Here is a 13,566-nt window from a genome sequence, read left to right as displayed (position 1 = left end):
GTGGATATAATCGGCCATTGATTTTAGTGTTGTACTTTTATCAACTGGTTAAAACAGGATATCGTAGGGAGGCGACGTTGAAAGCAGTTCTTCCGCAGTCTGCTTTCGTTGGCACTTTCACTTACCGGACCGGCGCAGGCGCCGCCCCTGCCCACTTTCGCCGGCGAACGCGTTTATACACGGATTACTTACGATTTAGCATGGCCACTTATTGATTTTAAAAAGTATTCAATCGTTAAGTTTTGATAAGGAAGGAAAGTCTGCTTTTTTGAGTCTTAAGTTCTTGGTAACGGTTTTTATTTGAACGATTTAATGGACCATTATTTTGACGCAAATACTGAGGAAGGAATTTACTATCGGTCCATAAAACGAGATAATAAATTAGGTACCTGGGTAGTTAGTGCAAGAAATATGAAAGGTAACTAACTCCAGACAAAATTAACACGAAAAATATGCCTATCTAGGTAGTATTTATTATGAGGGACATCAACGGGTACTCATATCCATTGGGAACAGCAATCATATCTAAATAAATAGCGCCTATAACACAATCAAGAGCCGTCATCAAATTATCATCATCATCTTTGTACAACTTGACTCAATTTGAGACCGAATCATTCGGATCATTATGCCGATTACATTCAATTTAAACAAATCTCGAACACTCGTAATGACGAGAAAATAACACTGTAGTAGATACCTTTTAGGGCCAGATAGAAAATTATTCAGTTGAATTTTACTGTTAAGTACCTATATTAAAAAATCTTTGACAATCGTTACCAGTAGTCAAAAGCTTGATATATGACAACCAGTTTTACTGAGCAGATCGTGTAATAACCCAGGTAAAAGGGTTGTAGAGACCAGGAAGGCAGTCGTTCTATGTAAAATACTGGTATTCAGCTTCATCCGGTGGGACTGGAAGCCGACTTCAACATAGTTGGAAGAAAGGCTAGGTTGGTGATGATGTACTGATTTTTTTTGTCTGTTTGAATGTCCCACGGCTGAGCAAGTCTCCACCTTTTTATCCAAATTCTTTTACCGGCAAGCTACGAAAAGTCATGTTTGTCAAGTTATCAAAACAAATAACTAGGTGCGAATAAAAAAGAGTCCAACCTTTAAAATGTTTGTTCGAGCCTACAATTCAGATTTAACATGACAGTACAATATTTGTGCAAGCGTTTGACCTCGCGAGCTAGCACGATAGTGCTAATACTTTGATAGTTCAGAGAGGTTTATGTGTTATGACGAAGTTGAACATTAAAACAACATTTTGGGAAACAAAGAATTAGGTATATTTCTTTGGTCTCTCGTTACTCGTATGGTAAAAAGGCTTGATCATTCACATTGTATACATGTAAGAATTATTTTGTTTTTGAGTCCAGAAAAACCATTATATTCAAAAAATAAAAGGGCTTACGATTTTTTACACTAAATCTAGATTCTCATATCTTCAGAATCTCGAAATTAATTTATCTCTCGAACTTTACCTGTCAAAAGAGTTTTTAATTATCTCTGCCACAAAAAACGCGGCATAACCTTGAAGAAGATTAATACAAAAAGCCAAATACAATTACCTATATTAAATCGCTGGCCATATTTTACCGATTCGTCTCGACTAAGAGGCAATTGAACTTACGGCTATTACAGAGATTATTACTAGCTTCTGCCCGCGACTACGTCCGCGTAAAAAGATTTTCCGGGGTTCAAAGTATCCTATGTGTTAATCCAGGTTATAAGCTATAAGTGTGCCAAATTTCATTTAAAACAGTCCAGTAGTTTTGTCATGAAAGAGTAACAAACATCCATCCATACTTACATTATTAATGTAGTATAAGTAGGATACGGAGATAGTCACAGTTTTGTGTTTTATATCGGTAGCCCTGCTGTGATGTGACGGTTTTAAATAATGATGATTCTAAAAATATTAAGTCACGAACGTGATTGTATGCGGAATAGTTTAGATGGTTAAAGATAGAAACAAGCTTCTTCCTATTGGTAAAAGAACCTATTACCAAGTTTCGTTGAATGGAAAACATTCCTTCATGCATTTTTGCCTGTCCTACCCCCTCAAAAATATCTTTAGTAGGTAGGTACATAAAATATTAATCAATCTTAATAGGTAGCTACGTAGAAGTTTTGCTTTTATTTATTTTGTGATGATTATGGTTTTTCGGCATTTATAGGTAAATAAATAATCTTAGGTATTTCATTATTTCCATTAATATTACGAAACCAAAAATATTATTTGATCTATAGATCATCTCATAACACCGTTATGTTCTGTAATTTCAAAGAACCCTTAAGACTTTTAATATTCCGTAAATTCTAATCAAACGCCTTTCATCTCGAGCAAATAAAAAGTAAGTCTGACAGAGGAATTTAATTTCGTTGGTACTTGAATTAACACAGAGAACTTTTGTTGGAGCTGTTCTTCGTACCTACTAAAGTTCTAGGATACCTTTTGTTGCTTTCTTATCATGAATACTCTACTACTACTAATATCCTATTGGATGTGGAATAAGATGATTAGTTATAGTTATTGTTTAAACTGATAACTGTCAAAGAAGAAATCTTGTAATGCTTTATGCTGCAAATGCTTTTTCTACCAATAATGGAATATAGATATAATAAAATGATCCTAATATTCGCTATTAAATAGAGAATTCGCTATCAACACTAGCCTATTATATCCAGAATTAAGTAAGTAGGTAAATGCTAGGAAGAAATAAGTATTACATTGTTTATTCAGGATGTAGAAAAGTCTTCAAGTCTTGTCTAGATGTCTCTTTCCTAAGTCTTCCATGGTCCATTGTTTTACGTTCTCTTGTGTAACCGCAAATGTGAACTCTTAATCTATTTTTTAAATTATGTATGTCATTATGTCGTTTATTTTTTGCTTACATTACGCATTATTTTACGACCGTTTCCGTCTAAAAAGATGTAACTTTTTGGTTATGTCATGTAGGTAAGAAGGAAATCTTCGTTTTGAAATTCCTAGGCTTTATTAGAGGCTTTTCAAGGTAATGGTGGTCACAAATAGAACTAGTTTTTATTTTATTTTAGTGCAAAAAGTATACTAACCATTGTTGAACATTATGGAGTTGTTAAAATGAGTCAGAAGTGCCCTCTATGACAACTTGACTCACCTATAAAATATTTATAACCACGATTTAATGATACATGCTCTTTGGAAATTTCAACGGTATAAAAGTGCTCTAAGACTTGTTAAAAGTATGGTTGAGAGAAAATATTGCAAATAGCCTGAAATTATTTTATTTTATTATTTTTCAACCTGCTTATACATTTCTTGGTTGATACCGTATCAGAAACATAACAAGCTACTACACTCAGCAATAGGTATCTCCTATTCATTCATCCGTATTACTCGCGCTTTTTGTAACTTCAGAAAAAATATACGTTATCTTCAACTCATCACGAGAAGTTGATTTCTATGTGTATTCACTCACACATGTTAAGTTTATATTTGGTGTGAATAACGTTTGCCTAGGTATTTGTTTTTTGACCTTCGTAAGTGCATTTGAATAGGCAATACCTACATATATAATTAAATGCAATCAGGAAACAAGTTTAACTTGTTGCTACGTCAATGCTTCGAGTTGGAGAGTTTTCTTTTAAAGTATTAAACGAATTGCAAAGGAAATGAGGGGTTTCTGGAACATTCCCAACATATTGGTTTCTTGAGGCGCTGTTGTGCCTATATTTTTGTGTGGATTCTGAGTCCCACTGGATCTGCTAGTAGGCGGAATTTTCTACACCAGATTTAAGATATCATAATTTTTTATATTACATGGGACTCCAGAATATTTTTTCTTAGCAATGTTGTCTAAATCCTCAACCCGAACTTGGCGAGCATGGTGGACTCAAGTCCTAAACCCTCTCTCACCCTGGGAGGAGACCCTTGCTCAGCAGTGGGACATTAATGGCTTAAAGGAGAAGTTTAATGTTTCTAATTTTCTATGTCCAGTAGTTTACAAGCTGTGAGGTTAAAAGCTTACAATACGTGGTGTTTCTCATTCACGATTTAAAAGAGTAACGTGTCTAGCGATGTTAGCTCTCTACAAGAATAACTAGTTTCCCTCATTTGATTTATATTACCGGCGGCTATAAACAGCTGGTGGGTGTTTTTTAGTGAATAATCTATGTTTAGTTTGCAATGTGTTATCTTTATCTTCGACTTCCTCATGTCTGTTCGCTTGTTTGACTTGAGAGCTGATTGAAACGCAGTTTTTAACAGCATATGGCTGCTTCTGCGGGCTGTAGTGTATACTGAACACGAGTTCCTTGGTTCAATTCCTAGGTCGTATAGTGTGCTATTATTCATTGCCTAAGTAGCCCGGAGTTTGGTTACTTGTCCGGTATATGGCAATAGGCACGCTCCTATTATATAGGACTAACATTGTTTATGGCGAAACGCGGTTGTATTTCCTACACCTTCGGGTATTACAGGCTTGATGTTATGTAGGCATTTTTTCTTACCTTCTCGTACAGGATTTATGATATCTTTATATCAAATTTTGTGCCAGCGTTTAAATGGTGCAGGTCGTTAAAAGCTTGGCTGACAGACAGAATTATTTTTGCATCAATTATACATGCAGTTACTTACTGCCTGCATTATTATTTATAACTTATAAACAAGTCTATTAAACGCAACGATATGCAATGGAATGTTTTATACCATTCTGGAATCATTCCACAATCGGAAGATGGAATTCTTCTCGGAATAAAATGAATACTTCTTTACTGATTAACAAAATCAAACAAAAATTAGGAACTGGATTTCAATCTATACTAATCTATACTTAATATTATAAAGCTGAAGAGTTTGTTTGTTTGTTTGTTTGTTTGTTTGTTTGTTTGAACGCGCTAATCTCAGGAACTACTGGTCCGATTTGAAGAATTCTTTCAGTGTTAGATAGCCCATCTATACTTAATATTATAAAGCTGAAGAGTTTGTTTGTTTGTTTGTTTGAACGCGCTAATCTCAGGAACTACTGGTCCGATTTGAAGAATTCTTTCAGTGTTAGATAGCCCATTTATCGAGGAAGGCTATAGGCTCAGTAGTGCGCCGTAGTTTATAATAAAATTGCAGATGATTTTTAATGATTTTATAGTACAATAACTTTCGATACAGCTACTTTATTTTATTTTATAAAATAAACAAAATTATTGATCGTAATCAAAAGTTCTTTACTAAGTTTATTATTATTATTAACTATTTTATATAATTATATTTTATATTATTAGTATTTTTTATTTATTTTATAATAGTAGTATGAATTTTGTCCAAGACTGTATATTATTTAACACTTTAGTTCAGCAGACTATCAGTTATCTATAGTACGTAGTAAACCTTTTTTGTTCAATCCGTCGGTTGCACTTACAAAAAACGGGCCACATATAAAATTAACCGGCAGTCATTGAACTACAGTATGTGGGTTAAAGTTATATATAGAATCGGTTGCTGGCTTGTGATTCTTGTAGATTTTATTGGATGGTTTAATTTTATAGAGGTCGATAGACGGTGACGCGGTCCGAGTGGATTATGTATGACGTGTGTTAACGTCATTTCTTTAAACGAATTACTTTGAGAAAGTTCTAGATCTTTGGTGTTATCGATATTAACCAGAAGGTATTCAAAGTTCTGGATAGTCTCGGGTACTAGTCAAATTTTGACAGATTACGTTCAAAAATCGTTGCCTGAAAGTTTCCTGTTAGTTTTATTTAACCTTGATTTAAGAATACTTTTTTTTTTTTTTTGAAATGTAAATAACGATCAAGTAAAGGGTATTCAATTGAATGTGCTTTTACGACTGCCTCTGTAGTGCGGTTGTTAGTGTATCCGACTGTTGACCATGAAGTCTAGGGTTCGATTCCCGGGCCGAGCAAAGTTATATTTTCTAATTTATATTAGAATATTTCACAATAGTTAGTAGCCCGATGGTTGGTAAAGTGCCCGGTAAATGGCAATAGGTTTGCCTTCTTTAACATTGAACTAAAATTGTTAAGAACGAAACGTGGGTGTATTTCATACACCTCTGCCGAAACCTTCCAGTATAACAGGCGTGATATTATGTATGTATGAATTTATGCTTTTACTCGTTCACAGTTGGTTTTAAAACAATAATTGCATGTTGTTTATTTAAATGGTGACCGGTTCTTCGATTAAGACCACAGTACCGTTATTCAATTACTTCCTATAAACGAGGCAATATGTTTTTAAAAATATTTATGCGATTCATTATGTAGGCTCGCGGTAAAATGGCAATTATTTGCGTTTTAAAGTATTGAGGATGAATAATTAAATATATTTGACAATTTTTAAACTGATTTAGACTATTACGATAAATTGAATTTAATTCATATGAATGTATTAATGTTAAAACTAATCTTTAACGTGAAATATCCGCAACTCAGTTTTATAAAAACTAAAGACGGAATAAGCACGAAATCGTTGCTCGTATTCTTAACTGAAAAAATGTAAGAGAGCATAAAACGTAAGCAATCTAATACCACTTAAGCCCTTTTTCTTTGCAGATGTTATATCTGGTTTTGTATCAAAGGGAAAATTTATACGAGTTTACCGGAGGTTAGCGGTCAATTTACGGTTATTCATGAGTTGGTATTTTTTTATTATTAATATATTGATTACTCATACTAAAAGTCGGTCGTGAATCTGTTTATTAGTAGGTAATCATGTTTTTATTGCTACGTTAAGATAGGCAGGTACCTACTTTGAAATTAATTTTGACTGGTACTCATGTTTTCTACAAAATTCCTATTTTCTTATTATAAAATATTTTTTTAAGCAAAACTTTAATGTTATAAAGTCAAAATATTAAGTTTTGATCAGCGCCTCTAGCGGTCATTAGGGGAACTAAAAACTTGTATACAAACCTAAAGGAGATGTTGAAGTAAAACCATGTCACATACGGCTCTAATTCGGTTATCCATGTGTTGTATGGAATTGATAGTTACTGTCCCAGTTCCCAGCCGAGGAGTATAAAGATAACCATAAATATGTACGATATAAAAAATATAAAAATGTAGGTTTATAACGCTCGACTTTTTGGATTTAGTTCACTAGGTTTTCTATTGCATCTAGCAAATAAAAACCGTCGCTGGATTTCGCTACCTTATTAGTATTAATAGCCTAAAATCTAAAAACCTGATGAATCTTATACTCTTTTTTCTTGTTACAGGGGGCGAAAGGCGCGCACATACACAGCAGTTTTACTTCATAATGGTAAGCAACACATTCAAGAACGACTTAAGTACACATACTATCGTATCATCATACGTCATTCTTCTAATGAACATCCGACAATTTACTTAAGCTAATCTTCTCACTTCCAAAAAGGCTTAAGTTATGTATTCTTTTTTAGAATTATGCTTTTCTTCCTCTGATGTTCTGGGTCCAACAATTTTCTTTACAGAAGGTGGTTTTCTCAGTTCAAAAAAGGCTTAAGTCATGTATTATTTTTGTAGTGTTAAGCTGTTTTTCAACTGTGAGTGTGCTCATAAAACAAAGCAGTACTTTATATCAATGAGTCCTCGTTAGTCAAGGGCTGTATTTCGATCATCAATCATTGTTTAACGCGGCCGTGTTTAACACAGTCAGATTGAAGATTGCGACATGCTAACCTATTTTTATTGAGGATTTTCTTCTGGAACTTTCTGTGAAGGTTTTTGATTGTCGAAAGCTTTATTAACCGTTTAAAATAGTACCCATAATAAGCTGAATGGGAACTTTCATCTATCCAAGGACGATTTTTTTCTACAATTTGACCGCCTGCGTAAACGCGTATAGACAGACAGATCTTTTTACTTGTTCTGTGGACCATAGTCTCAGACTGATAGACAGTTTATAAGACTGTTGGTGAAAATGCTTTTCTTCTTTGTCTTTATTTTGTCTCACATTAAGAGGAGTCGGCACAACTTGTTAATTCTGCTGTAAAGAGATTATGTTTTTACAACCAGCTGCCTAACAAACGCCAACCCTCCTCAGGAATCATTTTCAATAGAATGTCTTTACTTAAGTATTAAATAGCCTATTAAATTAATTGTAGGTTATTAATTTAATCTGATTTGCAAATGACTACAATCATATTATGTTAATACAGCTATAATCTATCGATAGTCTAGTGATTGTAACTTTGACCATCACAAATTGACCCGAATGAATAAAATTGAATTAATTTGACGTAATTTAGTCGAATTGAATGCATATTAGTGTATTGATAAATCACTGCACTTATTTAAATATTAACCAAGGTTAAATAACTTCATTCTATTTTATAAGCAAATAGATAATTATATCGGTCAATGATTTTTTAATTTGACTGCAGTTTAAAATGTTGTCAACATACACATGTCATGTCATTATTAGACCCTAACTTTTTATCTACTTTACCGAATGTAACGTAAAACATTCAACATTAAAATTATGATTTATTTTTAAGACCTTAATGCCTTTGATAGTGATTGGAATCGATTGATGATCGGAATCAGGAGAATCACTTGACAAAAATGGGGAGGCCTTTGCCCAGCAGTGAGATAGTGCTAACAAAGAAAAAAAGTTAGAATGTTGTGACTTTAAGAGCCGTACAGGCTCATGCTAAGATTTTCAAGTTCTAACATGGATAATTCTATAAAGCATAGCATGTCTATGAAGTAGTCATAGCATTATGACTACTTCATAGACAGAACTTGGACTGATTAAAATGCCAGAATACAGCCACTTTAAATATCTATATCTAATAGTACAACATGGATTAACAATATTCTCGATTCCTTGACATTTTTGCACACTTGATTGATTGGATCTGCAAGATGTCTGTCTCCGAACTTAAAAGCACTATAGTCTATCATGCAAACATCAAAAAACTTTCTCGAACGCCAAAAAAAACTACGATTTATCCTCTATACCTTCTAGACAACACGTTGTGAGTTACACAGTCTCGGGTGAAAGTAACACAGATGACACTTTCCTATGCGTGACGTAACGCATTACGCCCGTGAAGATAAAACATTGACTGTTGTGCAACCAGTGATTTGTTTGTTTGTTTGATGGATGACTTTTGGTATAATTGTTGGGGAATTACTGTTAGGAGTGTCTAGAAACTTGACTTAACGACTGCTTTAAATATATTTCCTTGTATTTTGTGAATAATATGGGATTTTTGCTTCGATATTAGATCATGCTTTAATTTGGGCATCTGATAATAATTGATTATCACTCTAGACCTTCCACATTGCCCAACAGAGGAACAGTATTGGGTTATTTTTTAACACTTGCTTTATTAATATAATAAACCGGGAGAAAACCTTGCACGCTAGAAAATTCTCCAAGTAATGCAAAATCGCCAACCACAAACAAAAGGCAGTGTCGTGGCTGCGATGCCCAAACCATCATTGCCTTCGGGAGATGTCTCATGAGGTAAATTTGTCAGAAAATTGGGCAGGATCTCTATATTCGTTTTGAAAACTTATTTTTAAAGCTGTTCACGTATTATGTTGGTTCGGCAATAAGGAACAGTTCAGTATCTTTATTGGGTGTTATAGGATATTTTCCGTGTGGGATGTAGTCATGTAGCTTACTGTATATGGCTAGGTGACCTTAAAACTGCTTTGATAAACGTGCTGTGGTCAAAATATGAAGTTTGAGACGTGAGTTAAATAAGAAACTAGAATTTGTAAACATGTTTAAAATACTTTTTAGTCTTGCTTCGTCCGTTTATATGAATCATACCAAAATACATGTGTTCAATAAATTGCTATAGCTATTACCAAAAAATCTGTCATTGTTATAGTACTAATTTTACGTTATCTGTTGCGCGGTTGATAGTACGGACTTGTGAATCTTGTGACATTCTGAGGCTTCACTTTCGGTTCGGCAATATTTATCGAACAACAAAACCGGCTCTACACACTTGTTCGGCTTGTGCCGATCGGGTGCATCTATAGATATTCGGTTTTGCCGCCCCGCTAGGCCGGCTTAATGCCGATCCGAATGTGTAGCAAACCTTACATACAAAGTTAAGTGAAACACACTATATTTATACAAATATCTAATTTAACATCAATCTTATGGAAGTATCTATATAGTATAGTAAATAGGTACATTTTTGAAAACTGGTTTTTTAAACGTACTAAACGTAATGCAAATAGAATTAAACGTTTCGATTATGTAACTCTATGTTTTCCTCAAGTGATAAGACCTATTAGTATGCTAAAGCCGTCCTGCCTATGTCAGTGCTGCAAGGTCGTGAACGTATATATCTTTCTATATATTATTTTGGAGTCCTTACACGTGGAATTTCGATTTCATTAAAGGACCACGGGTAAAAATAAATTTTGTATGAGTTTGGATGTTTTTTTTTCTGATCCCTTCCTTAATTATGGAGGGATCTCCAAACAATGTTACTTCAAAGAAGGAAAAAATATCTCATAGACATAAGGAAATTGATATTCAAAGAATAATAAAATTGAAGCAGTTTCTTTTCTTCTCTTTCGTTACTACTCGTTGATTCGTGTCTACTGCTTGATTATATCTTTAAAAGTAAGTTTTTAGTGTACGAGTCACAATGCTTCTCATGTTATACCCGAAGATGAGGGCAGAGTTGTATGAAATGTGGGCTTGTTTCGGCATTAACAATGTTAGTTCTACGTAATGAGCGAGCTTATTGCCATGGACTTGGTGAAAGAGAGAATAAAAAAACGAAAGATTTAAATAATTTGCCTGACTCGGGAATCGAATCCGGTACCTCGTGTTTAACAGTAGGATACACTCTGGACCGCGCCACAGAGGCACTCATAATGTGAGGATACTGTTTGATACTTATGCAATACATCATTTAATATCACTAACTAAATCCAAAAACCTATCACAATCAGTCCAGCAGTTTACAACGAAGTAACAAGTCGTTCGTTCCGCAGTTCCGCCCGTTTAAGACGCGCAAGGTCGTAAAGTGCGAACACTGAACAAGTTATGTTATTATTGTTCGACTTGCGGTTTAGTGCTATACGAGTTCTTTGAGTGCATGCGCACTCATGCTTTGTATGGCATCTGTTGTTTGTAGTTAGACGGAAAACTTTAGGAATATTATTGTAGACTTTCGGATAAGAATACTGGGAATGTTTACCAAAAGTAGCGTACAGAAATTCCAAATGTTATTTTCTATAATATTTCAGTCATCTTATTTTCTAGGCTCAGTCAGTGTCAAACGCCTCCCTGGAAATCTTTTATTAACTTGACTTGAAACAATTAACTTGCGAAGAATATACCTTCGTAATTTATGCTACAGAGCGTATCGTTGTTTAAAAACATGGCTGTTTATACAAGCGTCATACAAGGTATTTTCCATTACTTCTGTTCCAACTAGCGAGCAGTGATAGCCGAGTGGTATGATTTTGTAGTTCTTTAGAACCTCCAGACTTTGCATACCTTCAAGAACTGTCCTGCAATCGGCCAGCTTGGTGGACTCAAGGACCATTGCCCAGCAGTGGGACATTAGTGGGTTAATTTTATTATTTATTTATTTATTTATCTATTCCAACTAGGCCTACCCAAACCTTCTCCATGAAACCATTCAAACTATTAAGTAACTGTGAAAGGCCCCATTACAATAGATTCAGAACACGCAAATATTTTTAGTTTTATTTCGATCGTTACACTAATGTGAATGAGATTATGCAAGTTTGAAGTAACGCGTCTTAATGGCAGTGCTCTTAATTTGTTCGGTGCGTGGAACGAGTGAGCTCGTGGCTTAGTTAACAACAGCCGCACGGATAGATCTCCGGCGTTAAGCGACGCTTGCCGAGGTTGATCAGTGGATGGGTGACCATCTTATACATATCGAGTTCCTCCGGGTTTGGAAGGCACGTTAAATTGTGGGTCCCGGCTGTCATTTTTGAAGATCTTTGACAGTCGTTAGCAGTAGTCAGAAGCTTGAAAGTCTGACAACCAGTCTTACCGAAGGGTATCGTGTTATGACCCAGGTAACTGGGTTGTGGAGGTCAGATAGGCAGTCGCTCCACGTAAAACACTGGTATCCAGCTGCATCCGGTGAGACTGGAAGCAGACTCCCACATAGTTTGGAACAAAGGCTAAGCTAATATATATAAATATATATGAAATATAATAATGTGAATGAGATTATGCAAGTTCGAAGTAACGCGGCCTAATGGCGGTGCTCTTAATTTGTGCTGTGCGTGGAACGAGAGGAAGAAAAGCGTGTAATAGTGAATTAATTTGATGTTACATCTTATGTATGTAATACGGCTTTTGTGGATCGTAATTACATTTTTTTTTGTTAGTTTTGATGACGTCGGTTGAGTCTTACTATTGTTATATTTAAATTCGAAAGTTTTGGTGTTTAGGTGTTTGTTACATGATCAAGTCAGAACTACTGAATGTATTTAGATTTTTTTTTACCTGGATGAACATAGGCTATTGTCCTAGAAAATCATTTTATGCATAGTTGCACGTAAAAGCAAATTCTTAGATAGATGATTTTTCCATCTGAGAAAGCTTTTCTTCTAAGTAGGAAGTGCTTTCGAGCCTTTTATTGATACAATTTTATTGTCATGTAACACTTTTGTATTCGTCTTTTCAGATGCAATTGCAGCCTGTGAGAGATTTTCTTATGAATACATTGTGTAGATTTCTATAACAAACTGTAAATCCCACGGAATCTTGGGAATGTTTTCAGTGTACACACACCACTGACTGTTTTCAGCGCTTATAACTGTACTACTATACTTTTCAGGCATTAATAAAAAGTATTTGTAACAAAAATAGCTCTGAAGTAAGATTATTTTTTGCAATAAAAGTAATATCAAAAAGTATCAGCAAATATTTTTAGTTCGCATGTCAATATGGAAAAATACCGCGAAAAAATGGAACGTAATATATATTTTCCGGGAAATATTTTAATAAATCGCGTATCTTTGTTGACGTAACCTTAACAACCCGCACGAGAATGTGATTCTAATAATGTTTTAATATGTTTATGTTTAGTAAATAGTTATTTATTGATAAGAAATATTTCCACGAGAAATGATTGAATGTAATATGTGGGTAAATTGAATTTTAATAACTAATTTCATCTCGTAAGTTATGGCTTTCTGATTTTGTTTTAAAATGCAACTCTCGCACTAAATCGCGCACTTTTGTCGCGGGGACTTATACAAACAAACACATAAACAACAGACAGAAAGTATAACGAGACCTGAAACAACTGCTTGTGAATCGCACAAATATTTGTTTCGAGTGGGAATCGAACCCCTGTCGTGGCGACCACCTTAACCACTGCGCCACAGAGGCCGTTTGACGTAATTGATAAAAAGCAATGTTCGTTAGGATTGCACCAAGTAGCGTTCTTTAGTCTCTGCCTGGGAAGAAAGTGTGATTTTGTGTACGTATGTATAAAACGACGTTTTACGTTTACTACATGTGCCCAACAAAGTTTTTCCACTATTGCCTGAAACTGACCTATGAAATCCAAGGCTCTAAATTCCTCAGTAAACAGGTATTACATAACAATA

At 34.6% G+C, this 13,566-nt stretch overlaps 1 protein-coding gene across 1 annotated transcript in view; it reads left to right on the top strand.

Moving 5' to 3' along the window:
• The window catches only part of LOC142978171 (putative E3 ubiquitin-protein ligase RNF144A), a 162,277-nt gene that overhangs the window by 2,985 nt on the left and 145,726 nt on the right, over positions 1 to 13,566 (top strand). Inside the window, exon 2 of the mRNA XM_076122494.1 lies at positions 7,221 to 7,264. The gene's annotated coding sequence lies outside the window, so the exon portion shown is untranslated. The remainder of the gene's footprint in view (positions 1 to 7,220; positions 7,265 to 13,566) is intronic.

The sequence above is a fragment of the Anticarsia gemmatalis genome, chromosome 14 (genome assembly GCF_050436995.1).
Source record: "Anticarsia gemmatalis isolate Benzon Research Colony breed Stoneville strain chromosome 14, ilAntGemm2 primary, whole genome shotgun sequence".
Classification (NCBI taxonomy): domain Eukaryota; kingdom Metazoa; phylum Arthropoda; class Insecta; order Lepidoptera; family Erebidae; genus Anticarsia; species Anticarsia gemmatalis.
This window is presented reverse-complemented; position numbering and strand designations above follow the sequence as displayed.